The sequence below is a fragment of the Leptidea sinapis genome, chromosome 47 (assembly GCF_905404315.1).
Source record: "Leptidea sinapis chromosome 47, ilLepSina1.1, whole genome shotgun sequence".
NCBI lineage: Eukaryota > Metazoa > Arthropoda > Insecta > Lepidoptera > Pieridae > Leptidea > Leptidea sinapis.
Window position 1 is genome coordinate 833,828 of NC_066311.1, and position 24,464 is coordinate 858,291.

Sequence of the window (24,464 nt, forward strand, 5' to 3'; positions counted from 1 at the left end):
GAGCAAACACTATGTCAATGTCAGCAGCATGACCCCACAGTAAAAAAGGAGACAGTTGAGATCCGGCAAACTACAGGCCTATTGCTATTACCTCCCTGCTCTCCAAAATCATGGAGAGCATAATTAGCCGTCAGCTCTTGGAATACCTAGTTGATCAACGACCGAAAATACGGGTTTCGCCATGGTCGGTCGGCAGGTGATCTTCTGGTATACCTATCACATAGATGGGCTGCAGCTATTGAAAGCAAGGGGGAAGGCCTGGCAGTTAGCCTGGATATAGCGAAGGCCTTTGATCGTGTATGGCACAAGGCACTCCTCTCAAAACTTCCATCATTTGGGCTTCCCGAGAGCTTGTGCAAGTGGACCTCCAGCTTCCTCACTGAGCGCAGCATACAGGTTATTGTCGACAGATATTGCTCGAACCCGAAGCCCGTGAATGCTGGAGTGTCCCAAGGCTGTGTGCTATCTCACACGCTGTTTCTTCTGCATATCAATGATATGCTGAAAACCTCCAACATTCATTGCTATGCAGATGACAGCACTGGTTATGCCGTATACATGGGCCATGCAGGTCTCTCTCAGGAGATCGTCGATCAGTGCCGGGAGAAACTTGTGTCTTCTATCGAGTCCTCTCTTGAGATGGTCGCGGAATGGGGTAAATTGAACCTTGTCCAATTTAACCCCCAGAAGACTCAAATTTGCGCGTTTACCACTAAAAAAACCCCATTTGTCGTATCACCGCTCTTCGACAACACTTCCCTTAAAGCCTCGCCTAGTATCGAAATACTGGGTCTCGAAATCTCGAGCGATTGCCAATTTCGTGGTCACCTGGAGGGCAAAGCCAAATTGGCTTCAAATAAACTGGGCGTCATTAATAGAGCACGGCAATACTTCAAGCCGGCCCACATACTAGCGCTCTACAAAGCGCTGCGTTTGACCGCGTGCGTAGAGCAGCTCGAATTGTAGGGGACCCAGTGCTCTGTGAACGGCTGGATCACTTGGCGTTGCGTAGAGAAGTCGCTTCATTTTGTGTCTTCTACCGCATTTATCACGGGGAGTGTTCCGTAGAGCTGTTTAACCTGGTTCCTGCCGCCGAATTCCACCTTCGCACGACACGCCACAAGTTAGGATATCATCCTCTCCATCTGAATGTGTGGCGGTCCTCCACAGTGCGGTTTTCAAGGAGCTTTCTTCCACGTACTACAAAGCTGTGGAATGAGCTTCCATGTGCGGTGTTTCCGGGACGATACGACATGGGTATCTTCAAAAAAAGCGTGTACACCTTCCTTAAAGGCCGGCAACGCTCCTGTGATTCCTCTAGCGTTGCGGGAAATTGTGGGCGGCGGTCATCACTTAACAACAGGTGACCCGTACGCTCGTTTGTCCTCCTATTCCATAAAAAAAAAGTAAAATACTCTACGTCATGATGTGAAAATAACTGAAGTACACCAATCTAGCAGTCGCAACTCTGACCACTCCCCATGATATATGTGGTAGAAGATGCAGAGAGACCCCCACATCTCTATGCAACGTCAAAAAATCAAGCTGATTGTAGATGACCACCCGTCATTGTATGCGGTCAAATGGAAGAGGCTGGTACTTGGAAATATCCACCCAGTGCTCCATGTCAGGCCAAATTAGCTCCTTTTACAGGATGTAATCATTAAGTGTGACCAGTTGATTATTCCGTAGAAGAAATCGTAAAGATATCAAAAATAATCTATACTACACGTAATTTTTGATACTTCTCGTTTGTTATTTAAAAAGTCATTGGTGTCATTTTACTTAACGAGTAACTTATTTTGAATATCATTTTTTTATATCAGTAATAGTTACTGAATAATATATAATTTATATCATAAATTACGTGCCTATCTATAATTGAAGTACATTTGAACTATTTAATTTTACTTGTTTAATTCTCAGTGCATAAGTTAGTAAATTGTATTTAGTTTGTAATAATTTATGAATAAATAAATAATCCCCTGGTGACACGATTACATTCTGTATAGTTGCAAGTGGCGTATAGTGAAGTACTGTCTCGCCTTACTGAGTACACCAAGTTTTTAAAAGGCCAATTCGTCCTTCTCTTCATGGAACTAAATGTCACTCAATACATCAACTCCGAGTATACCGATATCTGTGTGATGGTATGGAAATGTCCAACTCTTGACCGGTTTTTTAATCTTAATCTCGTCTCACTGTAATCGAGAACCCGAAGTAATGCCACATAGATTGCATCTTGATTTCTCGATGAGTCGAACAGGTGCGCGCATTATGATGATTGAACCATTGTTTCCCACGACCCTTAAACACATCACACTGATTGGTGAGTACTTTATAACTCTTTCTTGGAAATAGAAAGTAAAAATTTACTACAGAAATAGTAATCTACGACAGTCCATACTTGATCTTTATAAGATGGTTATACAATCGTGTGTGTTTTTGTTTTACCTCAGGAAATTTTTTGATCGAGTTAGATTTTTACCAAATATATTTTGGTTAACTTCCATTTCAAAAGTTGGTAAGATGGGGTGAAGTTTTATATATAGCGATATTTTCGTAATTTGTGAACAGTTTTAAATTAATCAACATAATATTTTAGCTCTTTAAGTTTTAACTTGTGTTATTTGGGTTGTAGCAAAATTTATTGAAAATCTATAAATAAATTAAAATAAATTAAGTTTTAAAACACGTCTCTACATAATATTTATATACATATATGTATACAGGTGTCTTTGTAAGTCAATTTTGTTAATTATTATGTTTATTGTTTTTATTTTAATTAAAAAAAATATTTTTGAGATAAAGTTAAATATTAGTATATATCCCAACTTCTAACTCCCCATCAATATTATACTCAGTTAATATTTAGTCTACCTATTATAAGATAGTTCCATCATCAATATCGACCGAAAAGGCGAGCTTTTAATTTAAATAAGCCAAAATTTACTTTATTGGTACACTAGATGCAGCAGATTATTTGATTTTCGTAAAGTAGGTAACGAGAAACCTTAACTCATTTTTCAATGTAGATATTGTAGGTATTAATTATAATAATATTACACCATTATCAATTTTGTACAGCACTCTGTAACCGTTTATATATTCTCACATCCACAAAGCTGTAAATTATTACAAATGGAGTTTTATTGAAGTAACATATCGAATGTTTGGGACTCCCTACTGCGCCCTGAGTGTATGTCATATTAAACGCCGGCTATAATCTATTAGCTAGTATTAAACTGTGTCGATGAACTTGTGTTAAGTCTTACTAACTTTACCGCGTAATTAGGGTTGCCAACCTCGGGATATAATAACGAAATAAATATAATACGGTAGAATGAAATTAGCTTAAGTGCACAAAATTATACGGATGTGAATGGAAGTGATAGATGTAGTATAAAGGAGCCAAATCTGCAATACAGAAACTAAGGTCAGTGTCCCAGAAGGCATCTGACTAGATAATTCATGATCAAGTATATAGTTGTCTAATTTATGCGCTGCTTTAAAGACAACGACAATAATATACTGGAGCTCGGATTATGCAATGGAACATCTTTTAGATTAAGAACGTAAGAAAGCTTGTGTGAAAGTTTCAAAGTGAGTGGATGCGCCAGGGTAGTATTTTAGGACATGGCAAAGAAAATTAGGCAAATGGAGGATAATATCTCACTCTCCATCAGGGTTACAACTTTGATAATATGTAGGTATGTATGGGAATTAATACTGGAGAGCAATATATTTTATATTATTTAATGGCCTAGTTTTATGTTACACTTGGCACCAATTTCAAAATGTTGTAGAGAAAATTTGTATTTTACTTTTAATTTGTCCTGATTTAAGGTATTTGCTTGATTGAATTCAATATTTTATTTTTAAAAAGGTTTAATTAAAATATACTTTCGAAAATAGAAATCACTTTTTATTCCGAAGACCGAATTTAAAATAATAAGCAAAAAACTATCAGTCTAAATACTATAATACTCTTAATAACCTAAATAAATCATTACTATTATTAATATTTTGTCGTTAGATTTGAACTTCTCGACAATAAATAATATAAGATTTCTACAACGTCCATTCCTAAGTACATTGAGAAACGCATTTTACAGAATCGTGACTGTGTAAACAATAATTTTCCAGATAGATATTACCTAGTATGAGTGAATACTGGACATAAATTATAATAAACCATTGTATGAACAATGCATGGCAGAAATAAACACATGTTTAAAGGTCTTAGCAATTATTCATATTATGTTTGTGCGATATATTATATATCCTATATACCTATTAATATCACTCTTATCGAATAAAAGCGGACACACTATATGCGTAGGTTGTACTTAGAAATGCGATAGTTGAATAAGATTTTCTTCTTCTTATTGCACGGAACCCTACTATTCTACTTATCCTTTTATGTGTAATCTCTTATAACATTTAAGCTATGTTTGCCATCTTTACCAGATCGTTGGTCCTTCTTGGGGGGTTCTACCAACACAGTGTCTTCCAGTACGTGTCACTATTCGAAGACTTTGCTGCCCCAATGGGTATCTGTCCTTCTACTAGCTATGTGCCCTGCCCTCTGCCACTTCAGTTTTCCAATCATCTCGATTATGTCAGTGACTTTGGTTCTCCTACGGATCTACTCATTTCGGATTTAATCTCGCAAAGAAATTCGAGGATAGCTCTCTCCATTGCCCTCTACCCATGAGCTTTCTCATTAGGCCCATACTTAGCGACCACGTCTGAATTCCTTATGGCAAACCATACTGGCTAAAAACCTTCGTCTTCAGACGAGAGAAGATTAGTTATTAGAAGTCAGGAAAAATCTAGTAAGAATCAATGCCGACCGACTCAGAAATATGAAACAAAGTTGCAACCATTTTATAAAGTGCAGTTACAATTTAACCTCCCAATCATACTTCCATAAATAAAGTGAGTGCTAGTGCGAATAAAATCAAAGGATAGAATTAAATACGTCGTTTTGATTAAAAGTAAGAAATACAAATTATTTTTGTTATTATATTATACTAGCTGACCCGGCAAACGATGTTTTGCCATATAAAGTATAATTCACGCGATAGTTTTGTAAGTAATAAAATATTGCCTATACTATAGCCTGTACATCATTTTGTTCTATTGTCAATAGTTTTTGCAGTGCACGCAAAAATAGGTTTTCGATTTTACACCTTGTGTTACAAAATAGCATAGGATCCCTAATTTTGAAAAAAAAAACATAGCACAAACAAGCCTATAGCCTTCCTCGATAAATGGACTACCCAACACTGAAAGAATCATTCAAATCGGACCAGTAGTACCAGAGATTAGCGCGTTCAAACAAACAAACAAACAAACAAACAAACAAACAAACAAACAAACAAACAAACAAACAAACAAACAAACAAACAAACAAACACTGCAGCTTTATAATATTAGTATAGATTATATTCATAAAGAAATACAACTAATACTAAATAATATCATAAAAATCATATACAATACATAAACTTTTCTTGTATCCATAAAGCTAATGGACGTATTAATTTTTAAGATAGCAATAAATTAATTGTAAGTTAACAGAGATCTTTAAGCTTTGCATCCTTACTTATAGATAAATAGGCTTTTACCATTATCAAGACAGTTATCACAGAGTATTTCCTGCAAATATATGCCATCCGTTCCACACGGCATTTAATAGAGTTTCACAAAACTTAACGACGTCGACATTCTTCTTACGAGCCAACAGATAATTGTTTTAACCTAAAAATTTCTAACGCTACACAATTAACTACAATTAGAAGTATATACAGGGTGTAAGTATAACAACATAAGTATACAGAGTGTAATCATTAAGTATGACCACAGGATTATTCCGTTATACTGATATCGACAGTACGTTACCTAATCATTAAAATAACTATTTAAAAATCAAACGAGAAGTATCCAAAATGTTTATTTTAAACACTGCCATACATAAATGTAAATATAATTCGTCATTTTATCGCACAACAACACACAAACTTTGAATACAATATAATACTGAGTAATCGCGTGGCCACCTTAACGGTTACATCCTGTATATAACATGGAATGGAGTCAGCTTTAGGATCAAACTTTATGCGTTCAATTCTCGCTGAAATTTGTATTAAAATTATTTATCTCATGTAATATTTCGATTATGTAAAACTAAATGTGTTTAGTGTTTGTTGTTTTCATTTTGTTGTTATTCTTATGTTTCAAACAAGCCATTATAAGTTTATTTTCTTTTTCTTTAAATTTTATATAGTTTTGATGACTGCTTTAATTTGAATAAAGTTCATTGCTACTCTCGCCTATAAGATAAATTTCGGTCATTACTTTATCTTTTGTAAATAAAAAACTCAATTGACGTCAATTCATTAATAATAAGCATATTGAAGAAGGTATATATTATACTCACAAGGAACTGCGCTATGAGAGCGTGAGAGCGAAAAATAATTTGGGTTTTATAAGGTATATAAAATAATATTGACACACTTTTACACAAAATATCTTGCACCAATCTATGCATATATTTAAAACGATATACATACTTAATCATTCATGATTCGGAAACAATCATCCATATTATAAGTGACTGCAACTAACGGGATTTGATCCCGGGACCATTAGGTAACTTAGTCGATAGGGTTACTAACCACTGGACTATTTGGGTAGTGTTATGTCGCGTCCATTAAACTTTACTTCAAAATATTGAGTTAATCGAAATAATACGACGAATCTACGAGTAAAGTCGCGTGCGCCTATTCATAAGCATTAAAAGTGTGAAATTGTTTATAAGTTTAGAAGGACGCGTGTCTGTGTATATATTATTGATACGTTCGTCTATCAGTTTGTAAGATAAAAAACTTCATTCATTTGTGAAAATCGCATGGTTTTTTATTTTTATATCGATACTTCAGTTCCAAAGTCTAAAATTCAGTAAGTTTGAGATAACTGTGAGAAATTGTTCCTTAAACGATAATCCAACATTATCAAAGAGAAACATGTTGGAAAGTGAATATCTTTATAAGTCTAGTATATTTTCGTTTTAATCAGTAACATCCCAAGTTGTTTTCTTTTGGAACCATTTTCTGAATTGTTTCTCTTTGGCACTGAAGTCTCGATATGGTTTCTCTGTATCAATCATCACCGAGTCAGCTCAACTGACCGTCCGCGTCGGTGGTTGTATGTTACCTACTAGTAAACGTTATTGGCTAAAAAATAATTTACAAAACTATCCAATCACACTCGACAACCCAGACTTAACTCAATACTACACACACTCGCTATAACGTGAGGCCCTCTCCCGTTCCCCTTTCACCCCCTCGCGCTCGTCCTGTTGCGTCAGTACGGTTTGCAGTTTCATTACATGTGATATTTTCATGCTGTCTCTGTGTTTTAAGTTTTCATTTTTACGTTTTGACTTTTGTTTTTAATAGTTCTGTAGTTTCTGTTGTTGTGTGTCACTATTACGAGCTGTCAGAAAAATAAATACTTTATTTACTTAACCCAGATTTTTTCATTGATTTTTCATTATTATAATTATAAGTAGTATCACATCACAACAGCTTTACATCAATTTATAATAGTGATAAAGATGTTTATTTTTTAATAATAATATCATAGTGATACTTGTTTAGCACACCGTAACAAAGCTACGATGTGACGTCATCGACGTCTTGTCTAGAGATATGTAACCGGGTGGTAGATATATTATAATCAAATATAAAACTATCGCTTGGAAGTCATAACAAATAGTATTCTCGAAGAGCGATCGATCATAAGCCGGCTTGGCAATAAGAATAAAAACGGCCTCACAAGAGTTTATTTCTTATTAATTTACGCTTCTTTTATTTTGTCCGTTCTTTGTTTTACTGAAATGCGTTTTATCACGCAACCGGACCGGTATGTAATTAAAGAATTAATTAGTATGTCTTTATTGTGGATATATTTTATTACTAGTTTGTATTCGGTGCGTATAGAGAGTTCAAATAACATTTAATACGGATACTAATTATATAGGTTATGTGATGGTAAAATAAAACAACTACCTAAGCATCTTTCAAACATCTGTTAATAGATTGCGATTACTTCAACGTTAATATTATACGATAGAGAGTTGTAAAGACAGTAAATCTTATCGCTTGCTAATAAACTTGAGTTAAAACAAATATTTTAATTTTTGAACTGAAACCTTCGTAAGTCGCGTTGGACATTTTTTGGGATGGGAGAAAACAATTGAACTGGCGACACTGTTACCGTTATCGATACCTCTGTGTATAAGTATATTTATTATTTGTGTATATACGTACATATATACACCTGCATGATGGTATTTTTGAGATGGGAAAGAACCATCGAATTCGCGACACTGTTATCGTTACCGTAATCAACATCTTTGTATATAAGTATATACGTATATATATACACACATGCAAAAACTCGCGATACTATTACCGTTACCAAATACTCTGTATAAACATAATATACTGTGTACGTTTTCTGACGATAAAAAAAACACATGTAGGATATTGTTCATTACTTCTTTCGGCACTTTTGCCATTGTTTTTTTTTGTTGACATTATATTGTTATAGCACCCGCGCTTATTTAAAAAAAGTACATACATTTGTACTGTGTTACAGAACTTCTCTTGCGAATCCAACCCACTCAGGACCGCTATCCAATATGCTGCATGGTCTTCCTGAGCTGACTAGTTCCTAGACATAATATAGTGATAATATCCTTGTATAATGTAAACTATGAATGACTTTAAATATATTGTTGACCTAAAACTCATTTAAAAGCAAGAAATTTTTAAATTCAACAATTATACCATAAAAAGTGTTTGTATCATTATGTATATTTTATGTTTACCAATATATTTATATATCAGTTATAAACAATACCTAATGCCACCTATAATGTATTATAATACACATTTACGTGTAAATTATAATATGAAATTATATTTATTTATAGTTTTATTTTATCACACTATGCCTTAAGAAAATACATCAAAATCAACATGTAATATTCATTCATTCCCTTAGGTTTTGCCATATACATACATAATAGGTTTATGAGTAAATGTATACACTTTTATAATATAGAATGATATAAATCTTATAACTATATTTACAATACTATGACTACATAAAATTAAAACTATCATTACGTGGAAGCGTACCAAGAATACTGGCAGCATTACCGCGTTGGATAGCAAGGCTGATCCGTTGACCGAAATAGCTGCCAGCGCTTGGGTTTCCAGTAGCCTTATTGAGGCGCGAAGATAGTATTTTGAACATTCTCCGCGCCTCTGGGCCCCACGGGCCAAGTGTCTCGACACCAAACGGCACAAAGATGTATGACTCACTGAGACCAACATATTTGCGACGCTTGCTGTCTTCGGCAGTCGAAGCAGCCGCCCCAGCACCAACTGACGTAACTTGGACATGAGAAGGAGCCAGAGTGTCGACGCAAGTAGTGTCCCACACCAGCACCCTTCATTCCCTTTGATACAAATATTATTTACAACGGAATATGTAATATATTGCAGGAATAGAACAGTAGCGTAACACAGCGGTCTATTTGAAATTTATACTTACGTCTGGGCGGAGCGCTACGGTTGGTACATTACAAAAAGATTGACGACGCGAATGACGCGGTGCAGCTAATTTAACTCGGATAGAGACCAGTCTTCGCAGCGTGCGGCGTGACACTCAATACTTTTGCCTTCCCAAGATTGCTTAGACGCCGTGTAAATAGTGTGTATGTGTACGTGTGTTGATTCAGAAGAATCAGTCGAAACATTTACAGCAATAGTTGTTATAAATTTAAGACTAGGCACATGTTTCGTCTTGACAGACATGCGAATATTCCAGTGATTACGTTTTATAATTATTATTATAACTAACATAACTTAATAACTGGTACATGATTTTGTTGCTAATAAAGTTATTTCTATTCTAAAACTTTTGCATTCGCCATTCAATGATTTGAGAGCTTAGAACGCAACAGGACACAGCCTATTCTTGAATACGTATGTTTCGAAATAATGCAAGACTCAATTGAATAGCCTGCCCGTACACAATGCATACAGCGATACGACATAACTCACATAAATTAGGTTAACTTAACTTGTATCTATTTGTGATTGTCAAGAAAACTTAGCGTTTCAACATCGCCCAATTATAAAACAAAATTGAACCGTATCAAAAATATGTTATAGTTGTTTAAAATGCCGCCGTGAATATTATTTAAATGGAGTTTTGTATTATTTAAAATAATTGATGCAATTATGGATTCATTATTGTGTCACTGTCAATTATTGCGTGCGGGCAGTTTTCTTATTTCCATTCAGTCAGTGCTATTGTTTGCAATAATTATGAGGTAGGTATATCATTTTGTTATGCCCGAATTGGTAAAGCGGAGTCGATTAAAATTATACCAGTTATTAAGAAGTTGCCTTCGAATTACTTTTAAAATAAGTAAATTAAATGGAGCCGTTCGATGTTTACGTCTGGGATAAGTATTTTTTTTGTTTAAGTTGCCTGATATCTATAAGTACATGCAAATAATTTAAGAGTCTGTTTCGAATGTAACAATAGTTTTATAATAATTAAATGCACATAAATATTTACACCATACTAATGACGGAAACTATTTGACTGGAACTTTAACTTGCAAATACCTCATTAGTAAGGAGTAGCTTTTTTATAATATAAATAAGGAGAACGCAGAAAAAATTAAATTCAAATTTAATGATAAGTTTAACATGAAATCCACACAAGTAAAACCATGTGTGGTGTCTATATTAAACAGAAAATGTTGTTCCTTTCAATGAAATCAAAATTGTTGTGCTATATTATGTTAGGCATATTAACAAATTTTCTACTTGTCATGCCTACTCATCGGTTAAGTGGCGTGAGTAAGTAAAATAAGCAAAACTAATAAAATAGATAGAAGTTTGCGTGTCTTTCTACACATTCTGAGTACATTTCAACACTAAATATTCCCATAGATTATTTCTTCGTCTTCATTAAACTGGTCGTAAATCACTAACGGAATGTTATGAATTCGTTTCAACTTGTTACGACAATAAGCCTCTGAATGATTTTGAAGTGTAAACGTCTTCAGTAGCGTTCGCATTTGAAATTTAATGAAACAAAAAATAGAGATGTTTGGTATCGTCTCCATACAATCATAGAACAGCACTGTTACTTTATACTAGAGCGCCTGAATCGACATACGCACACATACGTACGATTTTCACGGTCGCTAAGCAATCTTGGGGAGACAAAACTATTCAGTGCCACCCCGTACGCTGACGAGACCAGTTGCTGTCCGAGTTAAATTAGCGCGTCGTCCGCGTCGTCAATCTTTTGTACCAACCCTAGCGCTCCGCCCAGACGTAGGTATAAATTTCAAGGAGACGCTACTGTTCTATTACTTGTACTGTGGTATCGTGAACATAAAAAAGATAATAAACAAAATAAACACTATTTTTTGTTATATACTTGAGTTACTGTGACAGGCTTCGTCATAATCGCTTAAATGTGGTGCTTGTGGTGGCGTCGACGGGAGGGTCGCTCCTTTCAGTAAAATAAGATCGAAGGATGCGATGGCTGCATCATGCTCGTGAACGAGCGCTACTTGCGGTGGATGATCCTGATTTTAAAATTTAATATATTAAAATTTTTATATCTTAATTTATAATCAGTAATAAAATGCTCGCAAAATACTTTTTTTTAATGTATGTGTGGATTGGTTTATCTACTGTAGGTACTCAATAACTCTGCTGGTGTTATTCATTAATTTACACTTTTTACTTACTGGTGCAAGGTATTGAGTATTTGACGTTTCAATATTTTTGTTGGATAACTTTAAATATTTTGTAATTGAAATGATTTGTTAAACAATAAAGCTGTAATTGTTTATATAAAAGAGTGGGGTTGAGTTTCTTGCCACTTCTTCTCATTAAAGCTCATCGATTTCCGAAGTGGACATAAATGATAAAAAGAAAAAGCTTTTGATATTACTTATTATAAGTATTACTTCCTTGAACTAGATGAACAAAAAAAATTTTTAACAAAAAAACAACCGCCTTCAAAAACACTATCCAAAACAATATATATCTATATAATGTGCACTAAAAAGTATAAAAATAATTGCGTATTTTTATACAATCTAACAAATTAATCATATTCTTGTTACGATTATTATTATTTTTGGAATCGGTGTCCTTCCGCCGCAACCCGCTCTCGCCTCTCGCCTCCTCACGACTCAAGCACATCTCACCTAGAACTATGTATGTAGTAACAAACCTATCTTGGATGACACCGACTCCAAAAATTACAATAATCGTAACAAGAATAATATTAATTAATTAGATTGTATAAAAATATGTAATTATTTTTATACTTTTTAGTGCACATTATATATATTGTTGTGGAATAGTGTTTTTGAAGGCGGTTGTTTTTTTGTTAAAAATGTTTTTATTTTATGATTTTTAGGGAATTTGAAGTACACTAACTAACAATTTGTCTAAATAATATGTGTAAATATACAAAATTTTTCAATGCAGCAATGAAGGTAAGTACTTTGTAATTTGACTACAGACAGTGTTCCGTTCATGAATTCATGGATTCCGTAATCAGAACCGAACTAAACTCTCACCAAACTATCTTTGAAGCATATGCTTTCCATGAAATAAATAATCATCGAAATCGGTTGGCGCGATATTGAGTTATTCGTAAATTTATCATCTACTTACAATTTTTAAATTTTTCTTTACATACGTATAGCAAAATTTAAGACTTTAATGGTTTTGTCATGGATTCCACTGTCAGACCAAATAACAATGGGACCACTCGGGAAGCAGCAGCTTTCAAATAAAAAAAGAATTATCAAAATCAAAATCGGTTCACCGAGTCGAAAGTTTTGAGGTAACAAACATAAAAAAAATACCGACGAATTGAGAACCTCCTCCTTTTTTGAAGTCGGTTAAAAGTGATGTTGATTTGATTTTGATTTAAATGAAGAAACATTTGTTCTACTATCAGTTTGATAAGAGATCGTGAATGATGCTTGACTTGACTCAAGTTCTAACAGTATGGATGCACCATAACCTTAGGTGCATTACAAAGTTTTTTTCAAAGTAGCAGAAAGTTCCTTGAAATCCAGAGGGATGCCACAAATCACGCTCCATTCCCAATCTGTAGTATCATTTAGAAAGACGTTTACTTTATAGTAACCTATTAGTAATCTCCACAACGATCGGTCCTGCGCTGCCCTCTTCCAACGTATTCCGGCGATCTTGACCAGATCATCGTTTTATCTTCTAAGGGGCCTGTCAGCACTGATTTCCTGGAATTTGGTCGCCATTCTAGCATTTTACTGCCCCAGCGGCCATCTGTACGTCAAGCTATATGACTTGCGCACTATCACTTCAGTATCGCCAAATAACAAATGGTTTATCAACCTACTTAATTACCTATATATTACCAACATAATTGTTTATGAACGAATATATTTGTTTACGTGTATGGTAAAATATTAAAAGGTATTGTCCAATAATTTATTGGCAAAAGGAACATGAAATACATTTAATAAGTCCAGGAAGTTAAAAGTTAACAAATAAAAGATAATATTTTACTATCGAAATTATTTTGCTATACAACAACAGATAATTACTGTTATAATAATGAATCCCTTTTAATATCAAATATACAATAATATCTCCTCATTACTGAACTCAAAATTTCCAAAGTATTTCTCTTACTCTTACCTTCGTATGAGTTTATTTTGAACCCTTACAAATAATATTAAATAAATTAATAGTAACAATATTCAAACACTTTAAAAAAAATTATTCTGCCCAAACTAAGCATAGCCTATACTATGGGTTTGAAAGACAACGATATATTAAATACAATATACTTACTTAAACATACATAAATACAAATAAACATCTCATTACACTGCCACTGTGCTATATAGTCGTAGCTGTATTTATATATACAAAATAATAAATTGTTTTGTTTGTATGTATTACGTTATGAACATTGTAACTCACCTACGAGAAAGAACGGTATACTTTTTGCAAATTTAAATGAAACGTATTAAGCTTTTATATACCGAATCGTTAAACTTAAACTAATTGAAAAGTTCTGTTTTGTCACGTGTAAATAAACGATTGTCAGCCAGCGTACATAAAAATCAAAACAAATGGATCGTATAAAAACAATTAAATTGTTTTTAATTTTATTTGTTTAATTTTGATAGCAGCTCCATTCTCTCAAGCAAAAGATTTCAACGGGCGGTGGTTTTCCTTACTTATTCATCGATATGTTTTTATAACTTTTTGACGAGTTTGTTTACGACAATTTGTTTTATTGTTATGCATTTATATTACAATGGAATTTGTTCGAGATTTTATTTACAAACTAGTTTAGTTCACATTTACTAGGCCATTCGCTGGGGTAATCTAAAGATTGGAGGGTTGTAGTCATTAATGTATATTATATAGTTTATAGATAGATGTACGAAGGAATGTGCTATTTGGCAAGGCATTGAGTACAGTGGTTAGTTACCTTAGCCACTGATCCTGGATTCGAGTCCCGGTAGATGCAACCGTTTTATATGGTGAATATGGACGTTTGTTTTTAAATATGTTTTCACAGTGTAGAGTGTGCTTTGCCTAATTTGGAGCAAGATAATTAGTGTAAAATCACTTCAATGTTATAATTATAAAGTTTATTCGGTGAAAAACAAAATAACTGTAAAAGTATGAAATTAATAACAACGTACAAAAACAAAGCTGTGGAATGAGCTTCCTTGTACGGTGTTTCCGGGACGATACAACATGGGTACTTTAAAAAAAATCGCGTACACCTTCCTAAAGGCCGGTAACGCTCCCGTGATTCCTCTGGTGTTGGTCTACAAATTGTTTCACAATAATACTTTAATAATATTAATAAACCTTTTAGAGCTATTTCAAAATCGGTTTAGAAGACCCAGACATTACTTTCTGCAACCTCACAAAAGTTAACTTTGAACTTGAGTTTGTTGCGCCCGTTCTTCTCTGGTCTGAGGCATACCTTTCAATATGTGATTTTATGTCCTATTTTGAATAAAAATATTTGAATTTGATTAGGAGTATCGTTTTACTTATATATAAAACAATATTGTTACTTAATGAACCATACAAATAATTCCCAAAACTATTCCCCAGTCCCTTTGCCTTCAAGGCCACACTCAAACTAAACGAATAAATATAGTTTTCTTTAAATAAAAAGTCGTTTATATGAAAGATCAACTTTGATTCTACATGTAATAACTTGAAAACTATAATAATGATTGTAATACGTAACAATTTCTCTGTAACGTGATACTGAAGTCTAAGTTACCTGTTGGCTGATGGAATGTTATGGTGAATGAACAAAGACTACATTCACATCACAATCCTAAAGTAATTAATAATAACATTGATAATATTGCTGCGTAAGTATTATTATAATGAACATTTCATTTTCAGGTAATAACAGTATTTAAAAGAAAACTCGTAATTAAATCTATTTTTGTCTTTGTATTCGTTGTCAAAATTGCAATTCTGATTTTAGCAAATTAATTGCAAGTGCCAGCCATTATTTTCTCAGTCATTTAAAAAAATGTCTAATGTCAACAGTAAAAAATAAATGAGAAAGGCCTTAGAAATGGATTGTAATATAACTTGTCACACCGCTAAACAACGTTATTAACTGGTTTTGTATCAAAATCATTTTCTTGTTCATATTTAATATTCCAAGTCCTAAATATTCAAATATATTAAACATAATATAATAAAGCGTGCTCACACAAATATATATTTTATTAAATAATAGTTTTAAGAATCCTATCTGCGCATTTATGCACGCTAACCTGAGAGACGGCTAAATCAATCTTAACTTGTATAAAACTATGTAGGTATATTTTAAACAACACAAATGAGTATGCTTATTTATATAAAATACTTTTTAAATGATTAAAACGGGTGGTCTTCAAACTGTAAGCACATTTTCAGCGAGTCCCCCTGACAAAGCTTGCTTCTGCAAAGATCACGAAACGTCGGGTTATATAAATCAGTTATAAAAATATATAATAACATATATGTAATCATAGTATTGTAAATATAGTTATAAGATTTGTTTTGTTTGAATACATATATTATAAAAAAATAACTTTTATTCAAAATACAGTTATAAGTACACGCGTTTTAATCCATTGAAAAATATTTTTTTAAACACTTGCGTTAATCAAAGGAAATACTATATGCTTATTAGTAATAAATTCAAATACATTGTTAGATAGGAAAATGTACCGAAAGTATTTCCGCGTTGAATAGCTACAATTATTGTTTGGTCAAAACATCTGCCAGCGCCCCGAGCGCTGTCTTCAGTTGCACTTTTGAGACGCGTAAACGGTATTTCTTCGTTCTCCCGTCGCTTCATAGTGTGTCTTCTACCGTATATATAAGCACCACAAATTAGGATTAGCCAATTGAGTCAACACCAAATGATACATAAATATGTAAGACTAAACCGACATATTTGTGACGCTTCCTGTCTTTGGCAACAGCCCCGGTATCTAATTGATAAATAATTGACGAGGTTTTGTGAAAATTATACAATTTTACTTTGTACCAAAATATATGAACGATGTAGGACTCAAACACGCACCTCTCGGGTTCCGTACGAGTGCTCTTACCAACTAAGCCACCCGTTCGAGTCCCGCATCGTCCATACATTTTGGTTCAAATCAAATTAGTATATCCAATCCCAGAAGTGTAAAGTGATATCCCTATCTCTTAAAAATAACAAATTGATTTGTGAAAATTGTTTCGTCATAATAGACTGCAATTATTAATTTAATTATTACAGACTGACTGCAAAAAATAAAGTGAAGGTAAGAATAATCATCATATCAGAGGATTTAGCGATAAGAATATGCGTTCGTAATCCCTGCCTACACGAGAGAGCATGATTATATTATGTATGTTTGAGTTACATCGTCTAAGTCATACTACAAATAAATAATTTATAAACGCTGTTATTAACTTGAACAATGGAGGAAGAATGTACAAGGTGTCAAGTTTCTAAGCCTAGCATTTTGTGTCTTTAGTCACGTATAAGTTTCATTAAATAAAACGGTGTTCTTTGTAGTATTTAAAACAACTACAAATCAACATTTAATATTATTAACACAACGAAAGATTCTTGAGGAGAGCTTGAATATTATTTGCTCAGTCATTCATTGCGAGAAAGTAAATTGACGCTAGATTTGTCAACTTTGTATTGGGAATTGTTTATATTATAATATTGAATACTAGTTCCAGCATCCGTCTAGCATAGATTTTTATATTATTTTATCCACAGTTTGTATACAAAATACGACGTGTGTATGAAGACGGATGCTGGAACTATGACGCTTATCAAGTGAAAACGAATCCTTTTGTTAAAACTAAAAAGGAGCCGTAGTAAAGTTTCATCAAAATCAGCCCATCTGTATCATTGGCCACAACAGGCAAAAAGATAGATAAAAGCTTTCTAGACATAAATGAAGTGTAAGCATTCATATCTATTTAGTAAAAAAGCTGTATATAAACACATAATATAACGTATAATCTCTCCTCATATCTCTTTTGTATAGATTTTATCTTTCGTGCGCCAAACTACTCTAATACCTCGATCAATTTGAAACTAACTCGACTATTACTTAAATAAAACACTTTTTTTATTTAAGTAATAGTCTTTGTAATATGTTTTTGTCAAAACTTACCCGCGTTATCCTTTAAGAAGTTTATTTATTTAGGTAAATGTGTAACACTCGCGTTCATCAAAAAAATACTATCGACTATTACTTCTTATCTATGAAACGTCTTTTCCACATCAACTAGTACTTTGAAATATTATTGAAGAATCTACCAGAAGTTTAAATAAAATTATAGCCGCTGTTAACTTCTGTTTAAGTTCTCCAGTCCAGTTGTAGGCTGTCAGATTACATAGAAAATTTACTCGAAGAAATGGACTAGACATACGCTCTAAGAAGAAGAAGTCTAAAGCTACACAGTCCAAAATATATCATTGACTATGGTCCTCCAGATGGGAGGATAAAATTTAAGAATTGGATAGAACTCTAACTATCTTATTAATAAACGCGGTGTAAAGTTACGCCAAGCTTAAATATCGGCTAAAATATAACTTCCAGTGCATAAAAATCAATTACTGAAGGTAGATAAAACTTAATTTCTCTACCAATTGTAATTATAAATTATTGTAAACAAATCTTACTGTAACAATTGCGTAGCTAATTGTATATTAACATTAGATACGTTCCTTGCTAAGTATGGGATATTGTGTCGAAAAAGTGGACATATACGATTAAGTATTTAAAAAAACTTATTAAATTACCTATTTTAAATTAGATTTTATATTTCATCAGCTGATATTTAGTATTGCACATTAATATTGCCGCTCAGTGTAGGTACGAGTTAAAGATTTAAAGTAAACGAAAGTAGAGTCATTGTAAAAAGTATTCAAATAAGAATTAAATAAAGGAAAAATATATATATTAAATACGAAGCAAATTAAACTTCAAATACCTATTATAATTATTATGTAATTAGTTGAAACTTTTTGATGTAATAATAAGTTTTTGATATTATGTCACTTGTTAACAATTATTATATCGTGTATATTTAAATGTGGTTCTCTACACAAAAAGTCATTTTGCTAGCTTATATGTTAAATGATCGTTAAGTACGCTGCCCGTTTCGGCAAAATTGTAATAAAATTGTTATGAGTTTGAATTATTTGATTGTGTAATGGGAACTTAGTAAAAATAATCTTTTAGTTGTAAAATTGAATACTTAGAAGTAAATATAGTATTCACCTTATAAGAGCTGAGTGGACCCGGCATTAGCAATTGGCACTTCACAGTTTTAATAGTAAAGGTACCACATTCGTTTATATCACTAGACACTAATTAATAAGTTTATGTCCACTTTTCACTACACTATCCAGAATCATGTGATAAATATTGCACTATATAAATTTGTTTGTGTGTGTTTTATTCAAAATGTGTGCAAATATCCATTATTTTTGTTACGAACATCGCGGTAACAGGGGATCGAGTTACGCCATGCCTTACGCCTTGTGTTATTAACAACAACCTGATCATATGCTTGCGTAGACGCAACTAAAATCACCTTGCAAGGCCCAAGTATACACCTCTCACTCTAAATTCACTTGTCTTTATCTAGCGGACATTGGGCCCGAAGAGCCTTAACTCTTGACAATAAATTACCTATAGAAATCTAATCAGTTTAATAGATGTGTGATTTTTTTTAATTCAACCCGTTTTAATGGCAACCTACAATCGATATGAGCACATAAATAACGAAGATATATATTTTGTTACAAGTTATTTCGTTGTTGTAATCGTACAGATTTATGGCTGATTTTTTGCTTTATTTAACAAATAGAATGTATGATTTATAACTATTTATGTTTTAGGGAAGAAAGCAGATTTTGTATAACGGTCCTATAATGATATTTATAATTGATTGAATTAATTATGAACTTATAAAATACACTTTACATTAAATTCGACCACCTCTCACCTCAGTGACTGTAATTGTAATCCTGACTTCTGAAATAGGGTCTCCGGATTCGAATCTCTGTAGGTGCAAAAGTTTATATGATCAATGCTTGTGTATGTTTCATTATGGTTATGTATGGTAAAGCGGTTTTAGTACAGTTCAGGTTAGCCCTGTTTCACTGTGACCAATGTGATCTTTTGTGATAGCCGCACTGCTAAGATGGATTATTTTTATGAATCTTATTATAACTTTTACAGTTACCTGACGTATCTCTAGTGGTTGAATTTTGGAATCGGTTTTTCAAATGAGATGCTGAGAATAAGATGAGAGAGGACCACATTCAGACAGGATGTGCAACGGGGTTTCATCTGCACTATAACAGAATTTACACGCTTTCTGTGGCCTTAGTTTAGTTTAAATAAAACACTTTTATAAGAATTCAAATGCATGTAATTGTAACAATGTTTTTATATTAGATTTTTGCGTAAAAGTAACATTTTTATTTTAGTTAAACCGACGTTTTTTGACTTTTCAGGGCGACTGTCAGGAGTCAAGATTGTATTAGTCATAGTTGACATTATGAAGTTTGGCGCCATTTGTTGCCTCGGAGGTGGAATTTGCTATAGACAGATGGTTTTAAAAAAAAATCAAAAATTTTCTAAAATTTATCGATAGTGTCCTCTTCTTTTTTGTATGTGTAGTTTTGGGTTTTAATTTGGAGATAATTGCATCTCAGGTATTAGATAATTTTATCCCGTCTTTTTCTATTAATATTTGGGTGTTTTTTTAGTATCAATAGCTTCACTTACCAGTCTTGGAAGAAATTTATTCTCTTTCACCAAAACTTTTGGTTGGTCGAAGCAGATGTAGCTGTTAGGACGGTGTGTTATGTGTTCACATACAGCTGATTTAGAGTGACGAGTGTTCTTTGAAAAATCTAATTTAAAAACGTTTTTTGTTTAGTTTAGTTTTTAGTTAATACAAGTTGTCCCTCATGCGCAGCGTTTTTGTTCAAGGCTTGGATCAGGGTTTTGGCATTGCAAAAAATTTGGTAATACCCAGGATATTGTTCCGTCATAGCCACGTACATGGGACCAACTGCATTGTAGGGTGGATGGTATGAAGCTCATTTATAAGGAATTAATTAGGGAACACAAAAATGCAATTTCGTTTATAATATGTAGATTAGCACGAGGCACTGAACAATCGAGGGTATATATATTATTATGTTGAATTTTATAGTCTTTATTTGTTTAAAAATTATTAGAATTGGTTTCAAATAATGCAACTGTTGTGTCTAGAAAATATAATTCCCAATATAATAATGTAAAATTTATTTCAAAATAGTTATCCAGTATCGAACTAGTTCGACATAAGAAATTAAAATAGAGTCACATTCAGATTTTTGACACCATAAAAAAACTGTTAATTACAAAATTATTTTACAACATTTTCAGTGTTTTTAATTTAATTAATTACTTAGGTAGTGACGTGTTATTAACAAATTATTAGCATTAATTGTAACCTTTATTGATTTTTTGATGTTAAGTTGACCCAGTTTTTATATAAGTTAATTGTAATACTGTTCATTTAAAAATCCTGCTTCACTTTTTAGTTCTTATTATCTAGTTTTAAAAAAAATATGTTTTTGAAGTTATGTACTTCATAAAATTTAATTCTTGTTTGAAGTTTAAAAAATATAAAACAAATTTTAGTGTTCTATTATTATAGAGTCCTCTTAATGTCTTATATTCTTTGGCCTTTTTGTTTCAAGAGACAGCGATTAGTAGATGTTGTAGTAAATATATGTTTGTTTGTATGTTTGATGAATATGTGCGTGTATGTGAGTGTTTGTATTATAATTTACTTAATGTACTAACTTTGAGTTTTTTTATGGTAGAGGAGGATAAAAGCACCGCAGCCCATATTTTTTGTAACATCATGGAAATTACAAGAGTCAAATAAACGTACATATGAGTTTGAAAACTGAAAACACATTGGTACGTGGCGGGCAAGGATCGAACCGGGGTCTCCGTGGTGAGAGTCAACGGTTCAAACTATTGTGACATCAACACTTTTTAAATAAATAAAATATAACTAAATTTAATGCTATTGAATTTACTGTCAAATAATTTTGAAACATATTTTAATAAGTGAGTTTGAGCTTTATTTTTTTTATCGAACATATTGTACTCACTGGTGCCCACAATCACCTGCTATAGAGGCACCACAGGAACGTTGCCAGTGTGTTGGAAGGTATTAGCACTTTTTTGCAAACCATATCATATCATTCTGGAACCAAAGCGCAAGAAAGCTCTTTCCCTAGTTTTGTTGTGGCTGAGAATTCCTTGACAACTACACTGTCTTCGAACACCACCACATCTAGTTGGTGAGGATAAAATTCAACTTTGTGGAGTTCCGTTCGAAGGTGGAATTCGGCGGCAGAAATCAGGACAAATTTCTCTTTGGAGCACGCTCGTGATAATTGTGATAACAGACACACAATAAAGCGATATCTTAACGCAACGCCATTTTATCAAACTGTACTATAGTACTAGATCTCTAAGAGTTCGAGAAGCTCTGCGTTGGTCGCGGTCAAATGGTTAGCTGATACTAGGGTGCGCCAGAGATGAGAGGCTAAGTCACATGTGAACAGACTTGAGTTTTTTAAGTGTTGAGTGACAATATCGATATAACATATTGCAACAACACTTGGTAAACGTTATAAAGCTGCATCAATTCGTAAATTGGCTTTGATATGGGGAGAAAAACTGATAAGAAGCGCCCAGTGGCCTGCGCAGAACCAGACAAGTACTATGCATCATTATCATCTATATAATCTACTATACTATAGTAAGTCTTCTTTGTCAAAGAAGCTTTAATATATTTCTTGAATTTGTGCTCAGTTTCTTTGAAGCTAATTAGATTTCGCCTTCCAGATGACTAAAGAAATAGCACACTCGAGATTTTAATACCCAGTATTCCGATATCAAGCGAGGGACATGCTCTCGAAGAGGGGTGACTCAACAAATGATTTTTCTGTGGCAAACTTGAGTGTTCTGTGAGCCACATGAAACAAGATATACTTGATCTTTAGGCCAGCGTTAAAAGTCGACTGTATTGAAACTATCCGTGTTAAATCTTTTTTTTAACAAAAATAAGGGACGAGACGAGCAGGTCGTTCAGCTGATTGATATGCCCTGCCCATTACAATGCAGTGCCTCTCAGGATTCTTGAAAAAACCCAAAAATTTTGAGCGGCACTACAATTGCGCTCGTCACCTTGAGACATAAGATGTTAAGTCTCATTTGCCCAGTAATTTCACTAGCTACGGCGCCCTTTGGACCGAAACACAGTAATGTTTACACACTATTTCTTCACGGCAGAAATAGGCGCCTGCTGTGGTACCCATAATCTAGCTGGCATTCTGTGCAAAGGAGCTACTGGTAAATTTTCATCTTCTCCGAGGCATACTTTATTCTACACTTTATAAGGTCGGCAATTCTCTGGTGTTACAAGTGAGTTTTGGCTGAGGTGATCACTTACCATCAGGCGACCCGTATACTCGTTTGTCCTCCTCTTCCATAAACAAGACACACCGAAGAATACTCCATACCTTGTTAATACTTAAGATATGCACAGGCGTCATCATAAACAGAATACCATAAAAACATCTAAACACGAGCTGTCGCGTTCAAGACTAGTTTATCACAAAAACAGCAAGTCGTGTAAGGCTCTGTTAGAGACTTATTATGAGACCTTAACTGGGTGAAGATGCTACTATAAAGACCAGCCATCGTTCTTGTATCATGTTTTCTCCTCATTGTGTATTCGGTACGTGTTTTCTAGTTGTCGATTGTAGAAGTTCCAACGAATTGTTGTCATTTATGGTATAACAAATGGGCAAGATGCAATGATTAAACTTAATAATAAATAGTTTAAAATAATTAAATAACCACCGATCTTGTTTATATTATTTGTGATGCGTCGTGAAGAACCCCACAATTTAAATATGATACATAAGGGGCCCATTTTCTACCGTCACGTACATTCTGTTGTGTTTCGGTTTGAAGGGCTCCCTAGCTAGAAAAATTACTTTGTTCTTCAGAAACAGCATTATATTATTGTCGTGTAGTGACGATCGCAATTCCGGTGTCGGATTTTCGGTTTTTCAAGACTCTCCACGTCACTGCATTGAAATGAGCAGGGCGTATCACTTTCCAATAGTGATCTCTTGCTTATCTCGTGTATTTGTTCATATAAATAGAAATATATAAAATTTAAACATATTTCACGAAAATATAGTTGTTTAGACTTTAATAGTTGACCTAAATGCAATGACGTACTATTAATAATGTTTTTTTGTGTGAATTATTTGTCACTTAACTAAGCAAAACTAAATGTATTGAATTCTCTCTACCAATTGTAAAAAAGTATCAAGAAGTATAATAGATATCTATATATAATATATATAGATATCTATTATAAGCCCTACTGATTCCTGTGAACCATATTTTGATAAATTTAAAATACTTACTTTCCCGTGCCTATATATATATATGAAGTGTTAGTATTCATTAGAACAAATGATCAACTATTTAGTTACTCTGATAGTAAACGCAGAAAAAATAAAATATGTTTCACGCAGCATACAACGGCACTTTTTGGTAATAGTATATTTAATATGGCTCCTCAGCTATATAATAAACTACCAGCATCATTAGCGGACCAAAACTTAAATATTAACTCTTTTAAAAATAAAATTAAGGAATTTTTAATGACGAAGAAATATTATTCAGT

General features: G+C 33.3%; 1 protein-coding gene across 1 annotated transcript in view; it reads right to left on the bottom strand.

Annotated features, from left to right (window-relative positions):
- Nucleotides 1-19,246, bottom strand: part of LOC126978121 (transcription factor egl-13) — a 343,538-nt gene extending 324,292 nt beyond the window's left edge. Inside the window, exon 1 of the mRNA XM_050826857.1 lies at nt 18,956-19,246. The gene's annotated coding sequence lies outside the window, so the exon portion shown is untranslated. The remainder of the gene's footprint in view (nt 1-18,955) is intronic.
- Nucleotides 19,247-24,464: the final 5,218 nt, after the last annotated feature.